Below are 10,000 nucleotides of genomic sequence, written 5' to 3' on the forward strand. Positions count from 1 at the left end.
CCGGCTGACGCGGTTCGGACTTTGCACTTTTTGGCTCACCCCGGCTGGCGGCCCACTCACTCGATCGCCAGGTCTGTTTGCCCCGGTGGTTCCACCGCCAGGCTTAAGCGCGAACTTTTTTTGTTTGTTTTCTTTTGATTAAGCGCAAGCTTTTTTCTTTGTTTTCTTTTGATTAAGCGCGGGCTTTTTTCTTTGTTTTTTTTTTTTGATTTCGCCCCGGCAGACGCGGTTTTTGCGCCGCCCCGGCTGACGCGGTTTTTGCCGCCCCGGCTGACGCAGTTCGGACTTAGCACTTTTCGGCTGTGCCTGGCTGGCGGCCCACTCACTCGATCGCCATGTCTGTTTGCCACAGTTTTCCCGGTGGTGCCGCACCCGGGCTCGCCCCGGCTGACGCAGTTTTCGCGCCGCCCCGGCTGACGCGGTTTCGTGCCGCCCCGGCAGACGCGGTTTTCGCGCCGCCCCGGCTGACGCGGTTTCGTGCCGCCCCGGCAGACGCAGTTCGGACTTAGCACTTTTCGGCTGTGCCTGGCTGGCGGCCCACTCACTCGATCGCCATGTCTGTTTGCCACAGTTTTCCCGGTGGTGCCGCACCCGGGCTCGCCCCGGCTGACGCAGTTTTCGCGCCGCCCCGGCTGACGCGGTTTCGTGCCGCCCCGGCAGACGCGGTTTTCGCGCCGCCCCGGCTGACGCGGTTTCGTGCCGCCCCGGCAGACGCAGTTCGGACTTAGCACTTTTCGGCTGTGCCTGGCTGGCGGCCCACTCACTCAATCGCCATGTCTGTTTGCCACAGTTTTCCCGGTGGTGCCGCACCCGGGCTCGCCCCGGCTGACGCAGTTTTCGCGCCGCCCCGGCTGACGCGGTTTCGTGCCGCCCCGGCAGACGCGGTTTTCGCGCCGCCCCGGCTGACGCGGTTTCGTGCCGCCCCGGCAGACGCAGTTCGGACTTAGCACTTTTCGGCTGTGCCTGGCTGGCGGCCCACTCACTCGATCGCCATGTCTGTTTGCCACAGTTTTCCCGGTGGTGCCGCACCCGGGCTCGCCCCGGCAGACGCGTTTTTTTTTTTCTTTCGCCCCGGCTGACGCAGTTTTCGCGCCGCCCCGGCTGACGCGGTTTCGTGCCGCCCCGGCAGACGCGGTTTTTTTGCGCCGCCCCGGCTGACGCGGTTTTTGCCGCCCCGGCTGACGCAGTTCGGACTTGGCACTTTTTGGCTGAGCCTGGCTGGTGGCCCACTCACTCGATCGCCATGTCTGTTAGCCACAGTTTTCCCGGTGGTGCCGCACCCGGGCTCGCCCCGGCTGACGCAGTTTTCGCGCCGCCCCGGCAGACGCGGTTTTCGCGCCGCCCCGGCTGACGCGGTTTTTGCCGCCCCGGCTGACGCAGTTCGGACTTGGCACTTTTTGGGCTGAGCCTGGCTGGCGGCCCACTCACTCGATCGCCATGTCTGTTTGCCACAGTCTTCCCGGTGGTGCCGCACCCGGGCTCGCCCCGGCAGACGCGTTTTTTTTTTCTTTCGCCCCGGCAGACGTGGTTCCCCCCCCCCCCTTTTCGCTCGCCCCGGCTGACGAGGTTTTCGCGCCGCCCCGGCTGACGCAGTTTTCGCGCCGCCCCGGCTGACGCGGTTTCGTGCCGCCCCGGCTGACGCGGTTTTCGCGCCGCCCCGGCTGACGCGGTTTTTGCGTCGCCCCGGCTGACACGGTTCGGACTTTGCACTTTTCGGCTGTGCCTGGCTGGCGGCCCACTCACTCGATCGCCATGTCTGTTTGCCACAGTTTTCCCGGTGGTGCCGCACCCGGGCTTGCCCCGGCAGACGCGTTTTTTTTTTTCTTTTCGCCCCGGCTGACGCAGTTTTCGCCCCGCCCCGGCTGACGCGGTTTCGTGCCGCCCCGGCAGACGCGGTGTTTTTTGCGCCGCCCCGGCTGACGCGGTTTTTGCCGCCCCGGCTGACGCAGTTCGGACTTTGCACTTTTTGGCTGAGCCTGGCTGGCGGCCCACTCACTCGATCGCCATGTCTGTTTGCCACAGTTTTCCCGGTGGTGCCGCACCCGGGCTCGCCCCGGCAGACGCGTTTTTTTTTTCCTTCGCCCCGGCAGACGTGGTTCCCCCCCCCCTCCGTCTTTCTTTTTGTTTTTTTTTTTCGCCGCGGCTGAAGTGGATTTTTCGGTGCCTCGACGCCCCGGTAGTCGCGGTTTTTCCGTTTCCGCACGGCCCCGGCTGACGCTGCTCGGTCACAGTCGCCTTTTGTGAGGATTGCAGACTTCTTGAGCGCGGGTGTTTTTTTTTTGTTGTTGTTGTTGTTTTATTACGCATTCGCTCCAGCAGACGCTGTTTAGACTTTTTGTTTCCTCTTTTATCCTGCGACGAGGTGACGAGGTTTATTCGGTGCCCCGCCGCCCCGGCTGAAGTGATTTTTCCTGTCCCGTGCCGCCCCGGCTGACGCGGTTGGGACTTCGCGTTTGTTCGGCCGCCACGGGTTTTGGCGCACTCGCTCGGTTGCTTGTTGTTGCCACTTGTTGCGAACCCAGGTTTCTTGAGCGAGCGCGGGCGTTTTTTCTTCCTTTCTTTCTTTGTTCTATGTGTTAGCGAATCGGCCTTTAATATCACACGAGGACTCACAACCAACAATTTTCAGTTTGAAGTGTAAAAAATCTGCAGGTGTTGACGTAACTGACTTGCCCCGTACCCTTGAGTACATCCATGAAGTTCTCGTAGTACTACTAAATCGCATTATTCCAAGTGGAGAAATTCCCATAAACTTGCAAACCTCTACACGAAAATCGGTGCGCGTGATAAAGTTGAAAATTATCGTCCGATATCAAATGTGCCTTCTATAACACAAATTCTAGGAAAAAAAAAAAACACTTGTTCGCCGTTTTCTGCGCCGTGACTGGCAGCACTCCGGCGAAGCGAAACGGGGTCGATTCGAGCACGATATCGGCGTCTTTCGACGTGCTCGCCGGCGACCGTCGCACGAGTACGTCGCACGAGCGCGTCTGCCGGGGCGCCGTTTGCGAAGCCGACGCAAAAGTGGGAACCGCCGCTCGGATGATCGCCGCTTTCGGCAGAGTGAGTGTTGGCACTCCGGGGAAGCGAAACAGCGTGAATGCGCCCACGAAATCGGCGTATTTTGAAGTGCCCGCCGGCGACCGTCGCACGAGTACGGTAAACCGCGTCAGCCGGGGCGTAGTTCGGGACGCCGACGAAAAAGTGGGAAGCGCAACTCGGATCTTCGCCGTTTTTGCAGGAGTGAGTGGCGGCCCTCCTGCGAGACCAAGAAGCATCGATTCGTGCACGAATTCGGCGCCTTTCGACGTGATCGCCGGCGACCGTCGCTCGAGTAGGGCAAACCGCGTCTGCCGGGGCGGGCTTCGGGACGCCGATGCGAAAGTGGGAAACGCTGCTCGGATGTTCGCCGTTTTTGGCCGAGTGAGTGCTGGCACTCGGGCGAAGCCAAACGGGGCCGATTACGGCACGATATCGGCGTCTTTCGACGTGCCCGGCGGCGACCGTCGCACGAGTACGGTAAACCGCGTCAGCCCGGGCGGAGTTCGGGACGCCGATGCGAAAGTGGAGAACGCCGCTCGGATCTTCGCCGTTTTTGGAGGAGTGAGTGGCGGCACTCCGGAGAAGCCAAGGAGCGCCAATTAGCGCACGATATCGGCGTCTTTCGACGCGCTCGCCGGCGACCGTCGCACGAGTAGGGCAAACCGCGTCTGCCGGGGCGGGGTTTACGACGCCGACGCAAAAGTGGGAACCGCCGCTCGGATGTTGGCCGTTTTTGGCAGAGTGAGTGCTGGCACACCGGCGACGCGAAAGAGCGCGAAAGCGCCCACGAAAGTGGCGTATTTGGACGTGCTTGACGGCGACCGCTGCAGGAGTACGAAAAACCACGTCAGCCGGGGCGAGCGACCCACGGCGGTCTGGGTGCTTATCGCTGCTATTATAGGGGCACCCCGGCAGACGCAGAAAAAAAAAATTTTTTTTCGACCTTCTTTTTTGCTGGTCGAGCTCGGGTAACCCAGGTCGCAATGGGAGCCGCGCACGAAAGCGGCGTCGCGAGACGCGTTCGCGGTCGCTAGTCGCACGAGCTCGGCAACCGCGTCAGCCGGCGCGGAGTTCGGGATGCCGACGGCTAAGTGGGTACCGCTGCTCGGATGTTCGCCGTTTTTGGCCGAGTGAGTGCTGGCACTCCGGCGAAGCGAAACGGGGCCGATTCGGGCACGATATCGGCGTATTTCGACGTGCTCGCCGGCGACCGTCGCACGAGTACGGCAAAGCGCGTCTGCCGGGGCGAGGTTTGCGATGCCGACGAAAAAGTGGGAAGCGCCGCTCGGATCTTCGCCGTTTTTGCAGGAGTGAGTGGCGGCCCTCCTGCGAGACCAAGAAGCATCGACTCGCGCACGATATCGGTGTCTTTCGACGTGCCCGCCGGCCACCGCCGCACGAGTACGGCAAACCGCGTATGCCGGGGCGGGGTTGGCGACGCCGACGCAAAAGTGGGAACCGCCACTAGGATGTTCGCCGTTTTTGGCAGAGTGAGTGCTGGCACACCGGCGACGCGAAAGAGCGCGAAAGCGCCCACGAAAGTGGCGTATTTGGACGTGCTTGACGGCGACCGCTGCAGGAGTACGAAAAACCACGTCAGCCGGGGCGAGCGACCCACGGCGGTCTGGGTGCTTATCGCTGCTATTATAGGGGCACCCCGGCAGACGCAGAAAAAAAAAATTTTTTTCGACCTTCTTTTTTGCTGGTCGAGCTCGGGTAACCCAGGTCGCAATGGGAGCCGCGCACGAAAGCGGCGTCGCGAGACGCGTTCGCGGTCGCTAGTCGCACGAGCTCGGCAACCGCGTCAGCCGGCGCGGAGTTCGGGATGCCGACGGCTAAGTGGGTACCGCTGCTCGGATGTTCGCCGTTTTTGGCCGAGTGAGTGCTGGCACTCCGGCGAAGCGAAACGGGGCCGATTCGGGCACGATATCGGCGTATTTCGACGTGCTCGCCGGCGACCGTCGCACGAGTACGGCAAAGCGCGTCTGCCGGGGCGAGGTTTGCGATGCCGACGAAAAAGTGGGAAGCGCCGCTCGGATCTTCGCCGTTTTTGCAGGAGTGAGTGGCGGCCCTCCTGCGAGACCAAGAAGCATCGACTCGCGCACGATATCGGTGTCTTTCGACGTGCCCGCCGGCCACCGCCGCACGAGTACGGCAAACCGCGTATGCCGGGGCGGGGTTGGCGACGCCGACGCAAAAGTGGGAACCGCCACTAGGATGTTCGCCGTTTTTGGCAGAGTGAGTGCTGGCACTCCGGCGAAGCGAAAGAGCGCGAATGCGCCCACGAAAGTGGCGTGTTTGGACGTGCTTGACGACGACCACCGCAGGAAAACGAAAAACCACGTCAGCCGGGGCGAGCGACCCATGGCGGTCTGGGTGCTTATCGCTGCTATTATAGGGGCACCCCGGCAGACGCAAAAAAAAAAAATTTTTTTTCGACATTCTTTCTTGCTCGTCGACCTCGGGTGACCCAGGTCGCAGTGGGAGCCGCGCACGAAAGCGGCGTCGCGAGACGGCTTCGCGGTCGCTAGTCGCACGAGCTCGGCAACCGCGTCTGCCGGGGCGGAGTTCGGGACGCCGACGGCTAAGTGGGAACCGCCGCTCGGATGTTCGCCGTTTGTGGCCGAGTGAGTGCTGGCACTCCGGCGAAGCCAAACGGGGCCGATTCCGGCACGATATCGGCGTCTTTCCACGTGCTCGCCGGCGACCGTCGCACGAGTACGGTAAACCGCGTCAGCCGGGGCGGAGTTCGGGACGCCGATGCGAAAGTGGGAAGCGCCGCTCGGATCTTCGCCGTTTTTGGAGGAGTCAGTGGCGGCACTCCGGTGAAGCCAAGGTGCGCCAATTCGCGCACGATATCGGCGTCTTTCGACGTGCCCGCCGGCCACCGTCGCACGAGTACGGCAAACCTCGTCTGCCGGGGCGGGGTTTGCGACGCCGACGCAAAAGTGGGAACCGCCGCTCGGATGTTCGCCGTTTTTGGCAGAGTGAGTGCTGGCACTCCGGCGAAGCGAAAGAGCGTGAATGCGCCCACGAAAGTAGCGTATTTGGACGTGCTTGACGGCGACCGCCGCAGGAGTACGAAAAACCACGTCAGCCGGGGCGAGCGACCCACGGCGGTCTGGGTGCTTATCGCTGCTATTATAGGGGCACCCCGGCAGACGCAGAAAGAAAAAAAAAAAATGGGGACATGGCGTGCGTCACCGTGCGGCTTCGCAGCGTTGCCGAAGTCGCCGAGCCCTTCGACTGAGCCGAACGGCGGACAGGGAACGTTGGTCGGCCGTTCTAACCTGTCGGTGCCACGCCGAGACGTCGTTAAGGAAAACCGCGTCGTGGGCCTCTACGACGCCGTCGAGTCGTTGTACGTTTGGTGTCCAGCGTGTCGGCGGCGAGTAGCGGACACGTCGTTCACGACTTCGGTCTTTCGCAGTCGACGCGAACTTGCGGAGAGTCGTGGTGCCTCACGTTTTCGGCAGAAACCGCGGCGGAATTTTCCCGTGCGTGCGCGCACGACCTCGGTGCTGTGCCGTCAGCGTAGTGTTGCACAAACTCGTGGCCTACCCAAGGTGCGGTACGTTTGCGGCCGTATCCTCGGTGGGAATTTCGTGAGTAGGGTCGCAAATTCTACGACCTCGGCGGGTTTGAGAGCGACGTAGACTTGTGGCACGCTCAACGTGCCACACGTTTCGGGGCACACCCGCGGTGAAATTTTCTCGAGTACGCTCGTATTAGTGCCCAAGGAGGTCTGGGTACTTATCGCTGCTATTATGTGGGGGTTCTCGTGAGCGGCGTACGCGAAAGCGACCGGGTGTCTGATATGCGGCGGGCTTCGGCCTCGTCAAGCGTGTCCTCGGGTCTGCTCCAGGGGAATCCACGGCAGTCGTCTGCAGCCTCATCCGCTTGATGCGTTAGGGGCTGGTTGTCGGACGGTGCCGTTTTACCACGATATCGAGGTGTGTTCCGTGTCGTCCTCGGGCGATTCAGATGCGAAAGCGCCGAAGACGCGGGCGTGACCCGTCGTCTGGCGGCTTTGCAGTCTCGGCTCCGTTGCTAGTTCCGGCCGGTCCACCGACAGTGCAGCGGGCTTGGGCAACCCGCACGGCGCGACCGAGTCGATGCAACGAAAAAGAGCGAGCATGAACGTGCTTCTTGCCGCACGGCTCCCACTCGTCTTTCGGGAAGGTTGTGCCGTAGCGAGCTCGAACGCCGTCATCTCGGAGTGCAAAATAAGCGTGTTGGGGCGCCTGAAGGTGGCCTCCGCCGCACACAGACTGCGTCCGGCCCGCCGAAGGCGAGGACGGACGCGCAGTCGAACGATTACCTGGTTGATCCTGCCAGTAATCATATGCTTGTCTCAAAGATTAAGCCATGCATGTCTAAGTACATGCCGAAATAAGGCGAAACCGCGAATGGCTCATTAAATCAGTTATGGTTCCTTAGATCGTTTCTTCCTACTTGGATAACTGTGGCAATTCTAGAGCTAATACATGCAGTGAGCCTGGAGCCCTTTGGGTAACGGGTGCTTTTATTAGACCAAGATCGATCGGGTTTCGGCCCGTATTGTGTGGTGACTCTGGATAACTTTGTGCTGATCGCATGGCCACGAGCCGGCGACGTTTCTTTCAAGTGTCTGCCTTATCAACTTTCGATGGTAGGTTACTTGCTTACCATGGTTGTTACGGGTAACGGAGAATCAGGGTTCGATTCCGGAGAGGGAGCCTGAGAAACGGCTACCACATCCAAGGAAGGCAGCAGGCGCGCAAATTACCCACTCCCGGCACGGGGAGGTAGTGACGAAAAATAACAATACGGGACTCTTTTGAGGCCCCGTAATTGAAATGAGTACACTCTAAATCCTTTAACGAGGATCAATTGGAGGGCAAGTCTGGTGCCAGCAGCCGCGGTAATTCCAGCTCCAATAGCGTATACTAAAGCTGCTGCGGTTAAAAAGCTCGTAGTTGGATCTCAGTTCCAGACGAGTAGTGCATCTACCCGATGCGACGGCTCGGACTGAACATCATGCCGGTTCTTTCTTGGTGCACTTCATTGTGTGCCTCGAGATGGCCGGTGCTTTTACTTTGAAAAAATTAGAGTGCTCAACGCAGGCGAGTCGCCTGAATAAACTTGCATGGAATAATAGAACAAGACCTCGTTTCTGTTCTGTTGGTTTTTGGAATACGAGGTAATGATTAAGAGGGACGGACGGGGGCATTCGTATTGCGGCGCTAGAGGTGAAATTCTTGGACCGTCGCAAGACGAACTACTGCGAAAGCATTTGCCAAGAATGTTTTCATTGATCAAGAACGAAAGTCAGAGGTTCGAAGGCGATCAGATACCGCCCTAGTTCTGACCATAAACGATGCCAACCAGCGATCCGCCTGAGTTACTCAAATGACTCGGCGGGCAGCTTCCGGGAAACCAAAGTATTTGGGTTCCGGGGGAAGTATGGTTGCAAAGCTGAAACTTAAAGGAATTGACGGAAGGGCACCACCAGGAGTGGAGCCTGCGGCTTAATTTGACTCAACACGGGAAAACTTACCCGGCCCGGACACTGGGAGGATTGACAGATTGAGAGCTCTTTCTTGATTCGGTGGATGGTGGTGCATGGCCGTTCTTAGTTGGTGGAGCGATTTGTCTGGTTAATTCCGATAACGAACGAGACTCTAGCCTATTAAATAGGTGCGGGGTTCCCAGCACCTTACAACCTTCTTAGAGGGACAAGCGGCTCCTAGCCGCACGAAACAGAGCAATAACAGGTCTGTGATGCCCTTAGATGTCCGGGGCCGCACGCGCGCTACACTGAAGGAAGCAGCGTGTCTTTATCCCTGTCTGAAAAGACTGGGTAACCCGTGGAACTTCTTTCGTGATTGGGATAGGGGCTTGCAATTGTTCCCCTTGAACGAGGAATTCCCAGTAAGCGCGAGTCATAAGCTCGCGTTGATTACGTCCCTGCCCTTTGTACACACCGCCCGTCGCTACTACCGATTGAATGATTTAGTGAGGTCTTCGGACCGATGTCCGGCGCGGCCTTTCGGTTGCGCCGGTCTGTTGGAAAGATGACCAAACTTGATCATTTAGAGGAAGTAAAAGTCGTAACAAGGTTTCCGTAGGTGAACCTGCGGAAGGATCATTAACGGATTGTGAAGGGTGAGCGCCTCAGCTGCGTCTGCGCCCGACACTTTCTGCCGCTGACCCCGTTTGGACGCGGGGTCGGCTTTTCCCCACGGGGCTGCCTGAATGTGGAGCGGCACCCCGTGACAAATTGTTGCGCCCAGCGGACGCCAACACCGCGACCTTGGACGGTCGGCCAGGTGGCGGACGCGGGTACAAACGGCGCAACGCACTCATAGGTCGGCTTTCGACCCGCCACTGCACCGTGGCTCGAAGCGCTCGAAATGCGCGACCCGACCGCTGCGGGACCGCCTAGTACTGTAAACAGGAGCGGCGGAGCGCGAACGGCGAGTCGTGGTTACGTCGGTAGAAGGCGAGGCTGCGCGTTCCCGAAACGCCAGCCGAGTGCCCTCCCGACCGTTCGAGCGTGCAAGAACGAGACCCGACAATCGCGCGGCGACTGCCAAGTACGAGAGGAACGGCACAAGCGTCGGCGGTCGGTCAAGGAACTGGCGATGTGACGGGTCCGCTGTGCACCAGTGCATACCGTCCCGCCGTCCGCGGCAAGCGCCTCCGCGTCCTCGGGTGACGGAGGCTGCCGGTCGGTTCTTGCAGGCGAGGGATCTCGCTGGCACCGGTTCGCGTTGACGCGCGGCCGGTCATGGCACGGCGATGCGACGGCCGAGGTGCGCAGTACTCGATGGAGGAACCGCACGCTCCGATGACCGTCCCGCCCTCCGCGGCGTATGCGTACCGACCGTAATGGTTGCAGCAGCGCCGGCCGGCTTTTGAATTCGCCACACGAAACACGGTGCGAGATCGCGGTTAGGGGAGCGTCGACGTTGCC

General features: G+C 60.3%; 1 non-coding gene across 1 annotated transcript; it reads left to right on the forward strand.

Moving 5' to 3' along the window:
- Window positions 1-7,360: 7,360 nt before the first annotated feature.
- Window positions 7,361-9,175, forward strand: LOC142767984 (small subunit ribosomal RNA). Its single transcript, XR_012885190.1, has one exon. It is a non-coding gene; the product is annotated as a small subunit ribosomal RNA (ribosomal RNA).
- The last annotated feature ends 825 nt before the right edge of the window (window positions 9,176-10,000 follow it).

This window comes from Rhipicephalus microplus, chromosome 7 (assembly GCF_043290135.1).
Source record: "Rhipicephalus microplus isolate Deutch F79 chromosome 7, USDA_Rmic, whole genome shotgun sequence".
NCBI classification, from domain to species: Eukaryota; Metazoa; Arthropoda; class Arachnida; order Ixodida; family Ixodidae; genus Rhipicephalus; species Rhipicephalus microplus.